This window comes from Orbicella franksi, chromosome 3, assembly GCF_964199315.1.
Source record: "Orbicella franksi chromosome 3, jaOrbFran1.1, whole genome shotgun sequence".
In the NCBI taxonomy this organism is placed as follows: domain Eukaryota; kingdom Metazoa; phylum Cnidaria; class Anthozoa; order Scleractinia; family Merulinidae; genus Orbicella; species Orbicella franksi.
The window spans coordinates 6,448,562-6,458,551 of record NC_138147.1 but is presented as its reverse complement, the minus strand read 5'-3'; the positions used below and the strand labels follow the sequence as shown (position 1 = coordinate 6,458,551).

General features: G+C 39.6%; 1 pseudogene; it reads left to right on the top strand.

Annotated features, from left to right (window-relative positions):
- The first annotated feature begins 2,489 nt into the window (after window positions 1–2,489).
- On the top strand, window positions 2,490–7,122 carry LOC145480956 (uncharacterized; annotated as a pseudogene).
- Window positions 7,123–9,990: the final 2,868 nt, after the last annotated feature.

The following is a 9,990-nucleotide window of genomic DNA, read 5'->3' as shown; positions in this document are numbered from 1 at the left end:
GCGCCTTCGGGCCTCGCTTTAATTTACGCCGGTTGTTATGCTTTAATATTGGACGCCTGTGAAAACTAGAGCTAAGAATCCTGAACAGATATCGGGATCCAGACTAGCAAAAGACTGCACCATGGCGGCTTCTTTGCACTTTAAGTACATTATAGTTTGAAACATTACTTTCCATTTTGACAGACCGGCTTGTTGCCATAGCTCTCTTCCGTAGATTTTCAATTCATGTGGTTGATTCGAGAAAGGAATAGAAAATGGTAAGACTCATTCCTCTCAGTTGGCCCGGTTTGATGGGAAAATCGTTCCATTTTCCTTGGTTAGGGATCGGTCATTATTTATCGCCGGGGGTTGGGGCGGGGGTGGTTGGATGATTTTCGGCTAGACACAGTACCATTTAGCTGATCCCTCCTTTAGATGTTATTTTATTGAAGTGATCCCCTCTCATAACTCTTGATAAATTTCGTGATCCCCCCCCCCCCCCCACATGTCTTCGCAAACACATTCACCTTTCGACGTGTACATGCATATGAAAGGCAAATTTCGCTCCTTTTGCAACCGGTTGGACCGAACAAACCTTTCCCTTTGAGCTTCTCATTTGACTTCCGACCGAAATTTCTGGAATTTTTGGCATAATGAAAGCACCAATAAAACTTTGAAAACAAAGTTGCGATAGAAAGTCGCATGGTCGGCGTCCTTTCTACCAAAAGCATTTAAATCATTGTTTCTTCCGAAGGTGTTTTGGGCTGTGTATGCTTTCCATAAAATAAACAGTTTTTCCGGCGACTGGAACGTAACATTTGTTTAGGGCGTGCCACCGTTCACTGGCGAACCATGCATAATGATTTTCCCCCGCGGTGGACTCCCATATGAAAAGGATGGGGTGTTCATTGGAAATTTTGAAAAGATCCTCTAAGAGGTACCACTGAAGATCCTGTTTTATGAGCGTGACTTAAATTAAAGAGGTACCAATTCTAAAGCAACACATTTTCTCCTGTCATATCAGTTTTTTTTCGGCTCAAAAGCTCCCGCTGTGGACGTTTTGAGTTTGTACATCCTGAGAGGTACCAAAATGGCGTTTGCAACCCCTAAAATGTACGATCGACAACCGGCCGGGGGAATTAACTTCACGCCCCTCATTAAAATGCAGGTTCGCTCGGGCGCCTTTCCACTTTATTGCTCGAGTTTTCATACGATTACCTATACATCACACGAATTAGAAGATTACGAACGCGCCTGTATTAATTTGCACTGCAGTGCAACTTTAAGTTAACAATAATTTGGCCCCCTCTCTCTGCCGGTCATAATGAAATGATTTCCTTAGTCATGCAATAAATAATTCAAATTGACTTGGGACGAATTATTTTGGCGAAAAAAACCAAGCTTTTGTGAACTTTGCTGATTAGTGCCAAAAGCGTCTTGAACTCATGTTTGAGCGGCACCAAAACACAACGCAAAAACTCATGAAAATGGAATTACAACAGTTACTAACTCTAAACGAAACGGGAAACAATGGGAGTTTCGCCTGACCAAAATACATGCAAAAAATCTGCAACCACGGACTTGACCTCATTTCTTTGTACTGGATAAGCCTCACAAACGACTTGAAACCCAAACACCTTGTCAGCAAAAGATAAAGGAAAAAAAAAAATAAGGGATATAAAATCTACGTGAAAGAAGAAGTAATCAGTGGAAAATTTGGGGTTTCCTCCTTGATATGAATTTAATAGACCAATTTCGATATATTAAAATTCAGCCTAACACAATTGACCTCAGCACGAGGCTTTGGGGAATAACTACAGAGTTTGTGGGGTTTTGTTCCCCGTTGAGAGACTCGTGCTGAGGTCTATTGTGTTAGGCTGAATTTTAATGTATCGAAATTGGTCTATTTGTTTAACATCAAACCTACTGTGAACTGAGGCAAAATGTTTATGCGACAAGTCAGTATGCCTATCTTATTTCCTTGTATGCGTTTTTCTGTTGTGATCACACTGTTCCTAAGTTATAATACTTATAAGCTTAGATATTCTGCATTCTTGCTATTTAATTCTATGTATATAATAATTCCTTAACAAATATTTTGTCGGTTCAAGTTTCCTGTACTAACCGAGTGAAAAATAAAGACACGTTCCACTAATTTGCCTTGTAACTGGCTCAAAGCTATACAAGTATTAGTTGTATAGGAGTTGCTGGACTGGCGTGCAAACCAACGAACTAGTAATAACAGTAACTGCTCGAACGTGATCCTTATCCTGAGTAAATTACCCGAAAGTTTTACAACTTAGCCCACTCACTAATAATCTCAGCCAGAAGCTTGTTTGTGCGTTTCCATTTTCACGGTCAATAGCGCCCAGCAGTATACCGTATTGTTTACATCACGTTTCCTAGCACTGCAGTCCTTGTTTACTTATCATGCAGAGAATAATTACTAAGACGTCGACTGGACACTAACAATTTATAAGCCCTATAAGGAGCTGCGACAGAAGCTAGCAATTCACACTCCTTCTTAGAGGCCAAGACCAAAAGTGTCCATTGCTTACTGCAGTGCGAAGCTGTGAACATGTTTTCTGCAAGGTTGATTCCATTTCTAGCTTCTCTTCTGCGCGTTAAGGGAGACTGCCTCACACGAAGCTGTGAAAAGATTTCCCTCGACGTGTACCAAGATGCCGTACAAGACTCAGAGTTTTTTGGCCATGTATTTCACAATTCTACCACGTTAAACCCAATTCAGTGCTACTCCTGGTGTATACAGGACTGTAGATGTTTGTCGTTCAACTTCAAGGAGAACAACAATGAAAAATACTGCGAGTTGAATGAAGGAAATCACTTTACCAACAAAAGCTCCCTTAAGCATTCTTCCGGAGCAAGGTATTACATACTACGAAGGAAATACGAGGCAAAGGTAAAGAATTATTCTTTAGAACTCACTCTGCTACAGTTATTCAGTTTAACAATATTACACTCTTTTTCTCAGTATAAGAATGTATATATTTTACGCACTGGCTGCAGAAAGAAAACAAAACAGAGAAGAATTTACCCTACTTAGTTTTCGATGGTAAAACAAAGTCCATTCAGACTGAAAAACATTTTGTGATTTTATTGTATTCTTGAAAAGTCCGCCCTGAATACATTCTTAACTTAAAATTACGCCAATTCAACCTTAATATTCTTATAAAAAAAGAGGCTGTACATGAGTAACCGAAAACAGTTGAGGGCACTAGCCCATTTACGCTGTGTTTTTCTTAACCAGTATTAGCCAGCTGTGCGGCCGAAGTGGGGACATGTATATGTTAGACAAACGTTTAATTTTAAATATAAACAGCTGAATTTTGTTGGATTATAGTGATAAACTTGGTGTAACTCCGCAAACATAATATTTGTCATGAAGACGTTTTCAAGGTCGTTAAAGTTAGCAAATTTAAATTAATTTTTAACTAGTTTTAGCTTAGCTGGCGACTCCACGCTGAGATTACTTATGAATTTTCTTTCATATATGGAGTCTCCAATCACGTTTTTAGAGTAGAAATTGTAACCTTCCCTATAATTATCGAAGGTAACGAAATATATCTCCAAGGGAATTAAGTTTGCATTGTTTAAAGCACTTTTGTTATGAGAAAATACACAGCGTCTGCAGGTGCTTGCTACAAGGTTTCATCTCAAAAACACTTTATCTTCTTGTTAGTGTTAAAACAAATTTAGGATTCTGAATTATTCGGGAGTTTATTCTTAAGTTTATTTCGTATAGTTCGTGTCCTTGACTTTTTTAGCCGGAAAAGTTAGTGCCGGACACAAAAAGTTTTGAAAAGCAAGACGTGTTTTAGTCATACCATCTTCGTTTGTGAGTGGAATTTAAAAGCTTCATTTGAATTCATAACAGAGCTTTTACAACAGTAACGTTACCAGTATTCAATAGCTAAAGAAACACTTTATTAATAATAATAATAATAATAATAATTTTAATAATAGTTCCGAACAATAACAAAAAAAGAAGGAAAAAGTAACGCCTTTTCTTTTAAACACATAGATCTAAAATTATTCTAGCTTGGTGGTAGTGTAGATTACATGTTTTTAATTTGGTTTCCTTGATATTTGTACCCGTGAATTTTGAAAAATAAACTTTGGTGGGGCGGGGGGACTTTTTCTTCACCAGAAGCACGACGGCATTACCTCCTGTGTTGGTGACATCTCGTGCACCAATGGCTGCTGCAGGAACAATCCGTGTCTTAATGGAGGAACCTGCCATGAAATCTGTGAGCCCACTAGCGTTCGATACAATTGTTCTTGTCCGGAACGGTTCATTGGAAAACACTGCGAGATTCAACTGGGAAGAAGTTGCCAAGACTACAAAGTAGCTGGGGTGGACAAGTCTGGATTGTACAAAATTACCGATGACAACAATGAAACTTTCCAAGTATTCTGTGACTTTGATTCAGAGCCTGGATTTGCCTGGAATTTGATCCAATCATTTAGTCTGTCTAACAAGGACATTTTTCAGGTAAATGCCGTAAATGTATGAGAGGGGTGGGGAGGTATAATAAATTGCCATATGACTTACAGAAACATCTACTGGATAAAGAATATACCCGGCTATTGCTGGCTTTCAGTGTCACGAAATTCAAAATAGATCAAAATAAAAATTAAAGCCGGTCAATAGATAAAGTCCAGAATCTGGGAAATGAAAGAAGGTAAATATGCAAAGACTAAATATGCAATTTTTCTTATGCGAGATATGCGAAGAAATTTTTTACCCAAATTTATAGAGATTTGTATGGAGACGCCATGCTGGTGCCCATCCGTATGGGCACCAACATGGCGGCCGGAAACCAACAGAAACATCTGGCACTGAGTTTTGCTACAAAAGCGTGAATTTATCCCTCGAGGAACTCTAAAACATTAAAATAATACTTTTTCTAAGACATGAACTGTTCAAATAGCCAAGTTCCCCGAAATAAGTCACTAACCACAGCTCTCTAGACCGTCATGTAAATGCAGCGTCACGCAAAAGCTTAGAAATTTTTAAGCGTAGTGTATCACAAAACCATGAACCCATTCGGAGCGAAAATTTGTATGAATATTAGTTTTCAGCTGCTCTTATGCATCATTTAAGTACAATCTCAGGAAGATCAATAGTTTTGTAGTTCGAATTTTAGTGACGTCATGTGAAAACCAGCTATACGTCATTTCTACTTTATTAAATTCCAAAACCTCGGCTAATATATTTCTGGCTTTCTGAATGGTTCACTGAATCTCGCGGCTATCAGCCATCATACCTGTGTTTGACCGTATGTGGAAAATGTGTGCGACAAGTGTCGCTTCATGAACTTAAAATTCTTACTGCCAATAAAAGTTTGCGTTTGCGACAAGCATTATCAACTATGCCAAATTCATGGTGCCCTTCTACAAACTCTTTCCATTCACATGTAAAGGGTCTATTAACTTGACTAATTATCTGAAAAGGCTTGGTAAAAGTCCATCAAATTTGCCACTTTTACCAAAATAATCATTTTCGTCACATTAGTCTGCTTTCAGGGGCCCTTCTAGCTACCTAATATCTATTCACTCGTATACTTCCGTCCACATTCTTGGCGAAATTTTGTCACATTTTTCACTTTTGCCAAATTCGTCGTGTTTGCCTTATTCGTCAACTTTCCGGAGCCCTTCTAGCCAAGGGATTTCTATTTGCTTGAATGATTTAGTCAACAGCTTTGGCGAAATTTCGTCAGAATCCACCGTAGGAAAAAAGATGTCGGTTGTACATTTTACCACAATACCTTGCGAACCTAACACAGCCTATAAGGTGCAAAGAAAGCCAAGTTTTTACAATATTTGTCCCTGTACGAAGGACATTTTGTATGCTAGGTTTGAAGATTTTATAACTCTTCTGTACGTTTTTTATGAACGTTGTTAAGGTTTTCGTGCGCTAAGAACTACGGGTAAATGTACCAGTCGCCATCTTTTTTCCTACGGAGGATTGTCACTTTGCCGAAATTTCTCGCTTTCGCCATGATCGTCAACTTTCTGGGGCCCATCTGGCCAAGTGATCTCTATTTACCTGAATAACTTTGTCAACAGCTTTGGCAAAAGTTCGACAGATTTGTCACTTAATTTGCCAAAATTTATCGTTTGCGCCACGTTCTTCAACTTTCTGGGGCAATTCTGGCCAAGTGAACTCGATTTACTTGAATAACTTTGTCAACAGCTTTAGCGAAATTTCATCAGAGTTTTCACTTTGCCAAAATTCGTCGTCTCTCGTCGTTTGTCAACTTTCTAGGGCCCTTCTGGCCAAATGATATCTATGTACTTGAATTTAACAGCCCTGACGAAGCTTATTTAGATTTGAAACTTTCGCCAAATTCGTCAACTTTTCGAGGCCCTTCTAGCCAAGTGATCTCGATTCACGCGTATATTTTTGTCAACAGGCTCGACGAAGTTTCGTCTCTTTTCGAAATTTCGTCTCTTTTCGTCTAGCTCTCGATCTTCACTAAATTTGTCTCACAAGTTGAGCAGAAAAACAACATTTCATGAGTGTTGTTGTTATTGTTTGGATTTCTCATTTTATTCTTCAGGGTATCGTAGCCTTTTACGATTACCTGGATTCAAATGCGATCAGCGGTGATTCCCCAAACTGGCAGGCGTACCTGATTAAACGGCTCGACTCACTGGCGAGCTACCTGCCAATACAACACAGACGGCACGGTATATACGGATTACCTGCGAGCCTCACTTGAAGACTTCGACATCGTCAGAGTCACACCCACGGTCGCAGAAAGCTGTCAAACGTACGAGCTTGTCAACATCCGGGGAAATGAATGCGCGAATTGCACGGCAGCGACTTGGTATCTAAAAAATGTTTTTCCTCTACACATGGATAGTTCTTTTAGGCTTGGCTGCGAATTCGACGGAAGTGAGACCGGTGATGGAGTAGGAAGCGAGGACAATTTTGGACGCTATATGGTTGTAAATCCAAAATTCCGTTGCTCTTCGACCTCAGATGCAACCACCCAGTTTTGGATCGGAGGAGTGTGATTTCATGACACTAGAACACATGAAAGCATTATGATTTAGTTGACTGTCTTTCTATTTCCTGGTATATAAGTTGAAGATTGCCTAGGCTTGTTAATTCAAACAAAGAGGAGATCATGGAAAGTGTCGGCCTAATGCAGACAGGTTAACTAAAGTGATCGTCTCAAACATTTGAAGCGTTCAGCTTTCTCTTCAGTCAAGTCAATCAATCGTTTTTTTATTTCTTAATGTACACTTTACAGTTGGACTGGCCGGCGGATAGCTAGCGCTAGTCTAGGCGGGCCAGTCCACGTTGAAAAGTAATTGTTACAAATAGTGGCCAGTAGGAATCTAAATTGAGACTTTCACTGATCTCCCCAAAAGATAGGTACATGCATCGCACATTTGACTGATGTTCGTGTTTCCTTGCAGTTTAAACAAGACAAAATTGTCTGCTGGTATAGGTGAAACATTTTAAGTCTAATCTGTTTTATACCATGCCATAGAATACAAGAAAGCCGTTGTATATTAGACGGTATTGCATGCAACCTTCTCATCATGCGCCGGGCTTATGTTTTATTGATTGAGTTGGGCGGTAAGGACTAATGATAACAATGATAAAAAACAATAACTTTAGTGACCTTCACCTGGTGGGGCTTTTCAGTGACAATGCAGTTAAAAAACAAAAAGAAATATATTACAAGCTTGTAAAAACATTTTACGGTAATAAGAGTCTTCTCGACGTTAGATACAGTGTTTAGAAAGATTTTGTGTTGGAGATAGCTGGCCTCGCTTTAATTTACGCCGCTTGTTATGCTTTAATATTGGACGCCTGTGAAAACTACGGCTAACAATCCTGAACAGATATCGGGATCCAGACTAGCAAAAGACTGCACCATGGCGGCTTCTTTGCACTTTAAGTACATTATAGTTTGAAACATTACTTTCCATTTTGACAGACCGGCTCGTTGCCATAGCTCTCTTCCGTAGATTTTCAATTCATGTGGTTGATTCGGGAAAGGAATAGAAAATGGTAAGACTCATTCCTCTCAGTTGGCCCGGTTTGATCGGAAAATCGTTCCATTTTCCTTGGTTAGGGATCGGTCATTATTTATCGCCGGGGGTTGGGGCGGGGGTGGTTGGATGATTTTCGGCTGAACACAGTAGCATTTAGCTGATCCCTCCTTTAGATGCTATTTTATTGAAGTGATCCCCTCTCATAACTCTTGATAAATTTCGTGATCCCCCCCCCCCCCCCCCCATGTCTTCGCAAACACATTCACCTTTCGACGTGTATATGCATATGAAAGGCAAATTTCGCTCCTTTTGCAACCGGTTGGACCGAACAGACCTTTCCCTTTGAGCTTCTCATTTGACTTCCGACCGAAATTTCTGGAATTTTTGGCATAATGAAAGCACCAATAAAACGTGTGCTCAAGCTCAGTGATACGAAGCACTATACGACACATCAAAAATAATTTTCAAAAAGAAAGCTTCCAAAAACACCAAGTTCAGGTAAGAGTTTTGAAAACAAAGTTGCGATAGAAAGTCGCGTCGTAACCAAACAATTGACACCTCAGAGTACTCCCCGATAATACTTCCAGAAAGGACCAGAAAGTCAGGACGTAAATTTGGCCATTAGTACTTGTGACAGAATGGGACTATAATGAAACAAATGTGATGTGGAGTATGTGAGACCATGGGTATAAATTGTATTGTTTGCATGGGTAACTGTAACTATCACTATTATCTATAGCACGGATTATGACTCTACATTCTTATTTCTCATCACCGCTGATAGACTAACTACTTGTGCCAAATAGTGTAATAAAGGGAGCTCTTTAATATCGGTCAAGTAGTCTTGATTCATTCTCAAGTTTTGAGATAAACATTTATACACTGTAAGACTCGGTTATGTAAAAGAAAAATTGCTGCTGACGTTAGGTGTGAATCATGGTCGGCGTCCTTTCTACCAAAAGCATTTAAATCATTGTTTCTTCCGAAGGTGTTTTGGGCTGTGTATGCTTTCCATAAAATAAACAGTTTTTCCGGCGACTGGAACGTAACATTTGTTTAGGGCGTGCGACCGTTCACTGGCGAACCATGCATAATGATTTTCCCCCGCGGTGGACTCCCATATGAAAAGGATGGGGTGTTCATTGGAAATTTTGAAAAGATCCTCTAAGAGGTACCACTGAAGATCCTGTTTTATGAGCGTGACTTAAATTAAAGAGGTACCAATTCTAAAGCAACACATTTTCTCCTGTCATATCAGTTTTTTTTCGGCTCAAAAGCTCCCGCTGTGGACGTTTTGAGTTTGTACATCCTGAGAGGTACCAAAACGGCGTTTGCAACCCCTAAAATGTACGATCGGCAACCGGCCAGGGGGAATTAACTTCACGCCCCTCATTAAAATGCAGGTTCGCTCGGGCGCCTTTCCACTTTACTGCTCGAGTTTTCATACGATTACCTATACATTACATGAATTAGAAGATTACGAACGCGCCTGTATTAATTTGCACTGCAGTGCAACTTTAAGTTAACAATAATTTGGCCCCCTCTCTCTGCCGGTCATAATGAAGTGATTTCCTTAGTCATGCAATAAATAATTCAAATTGACTTGGGACGAATTATTTTGGCGAAAAAAACCAAGCTTTTGTGAACTTTGCTGATTAGTCCCAAAAGCGTCTTGAACTCATGTTTGAGCGGCACCAAAACACAACGCAAAAACTCATGAAAATGGAATTACAACAGTAACTAACTCTAAACGAAACGGGAAACAATGGGAGTTTCGCCTGACCAAAATACATGCAAAAAATCCGCAACCACGGACTGGACCTCATTTCTTTGTACTGGATAAGCCTCACAAACGACTTGAAACCCAAACACCTTGTCAGCAAAAGATAAAGGATAAAAAAAAAAAATAAGGGATATAAAATCTACGTGAAAGAAGAAGTAATCAGTGGAAAATTTGGGGTTTCCTCCTTGATA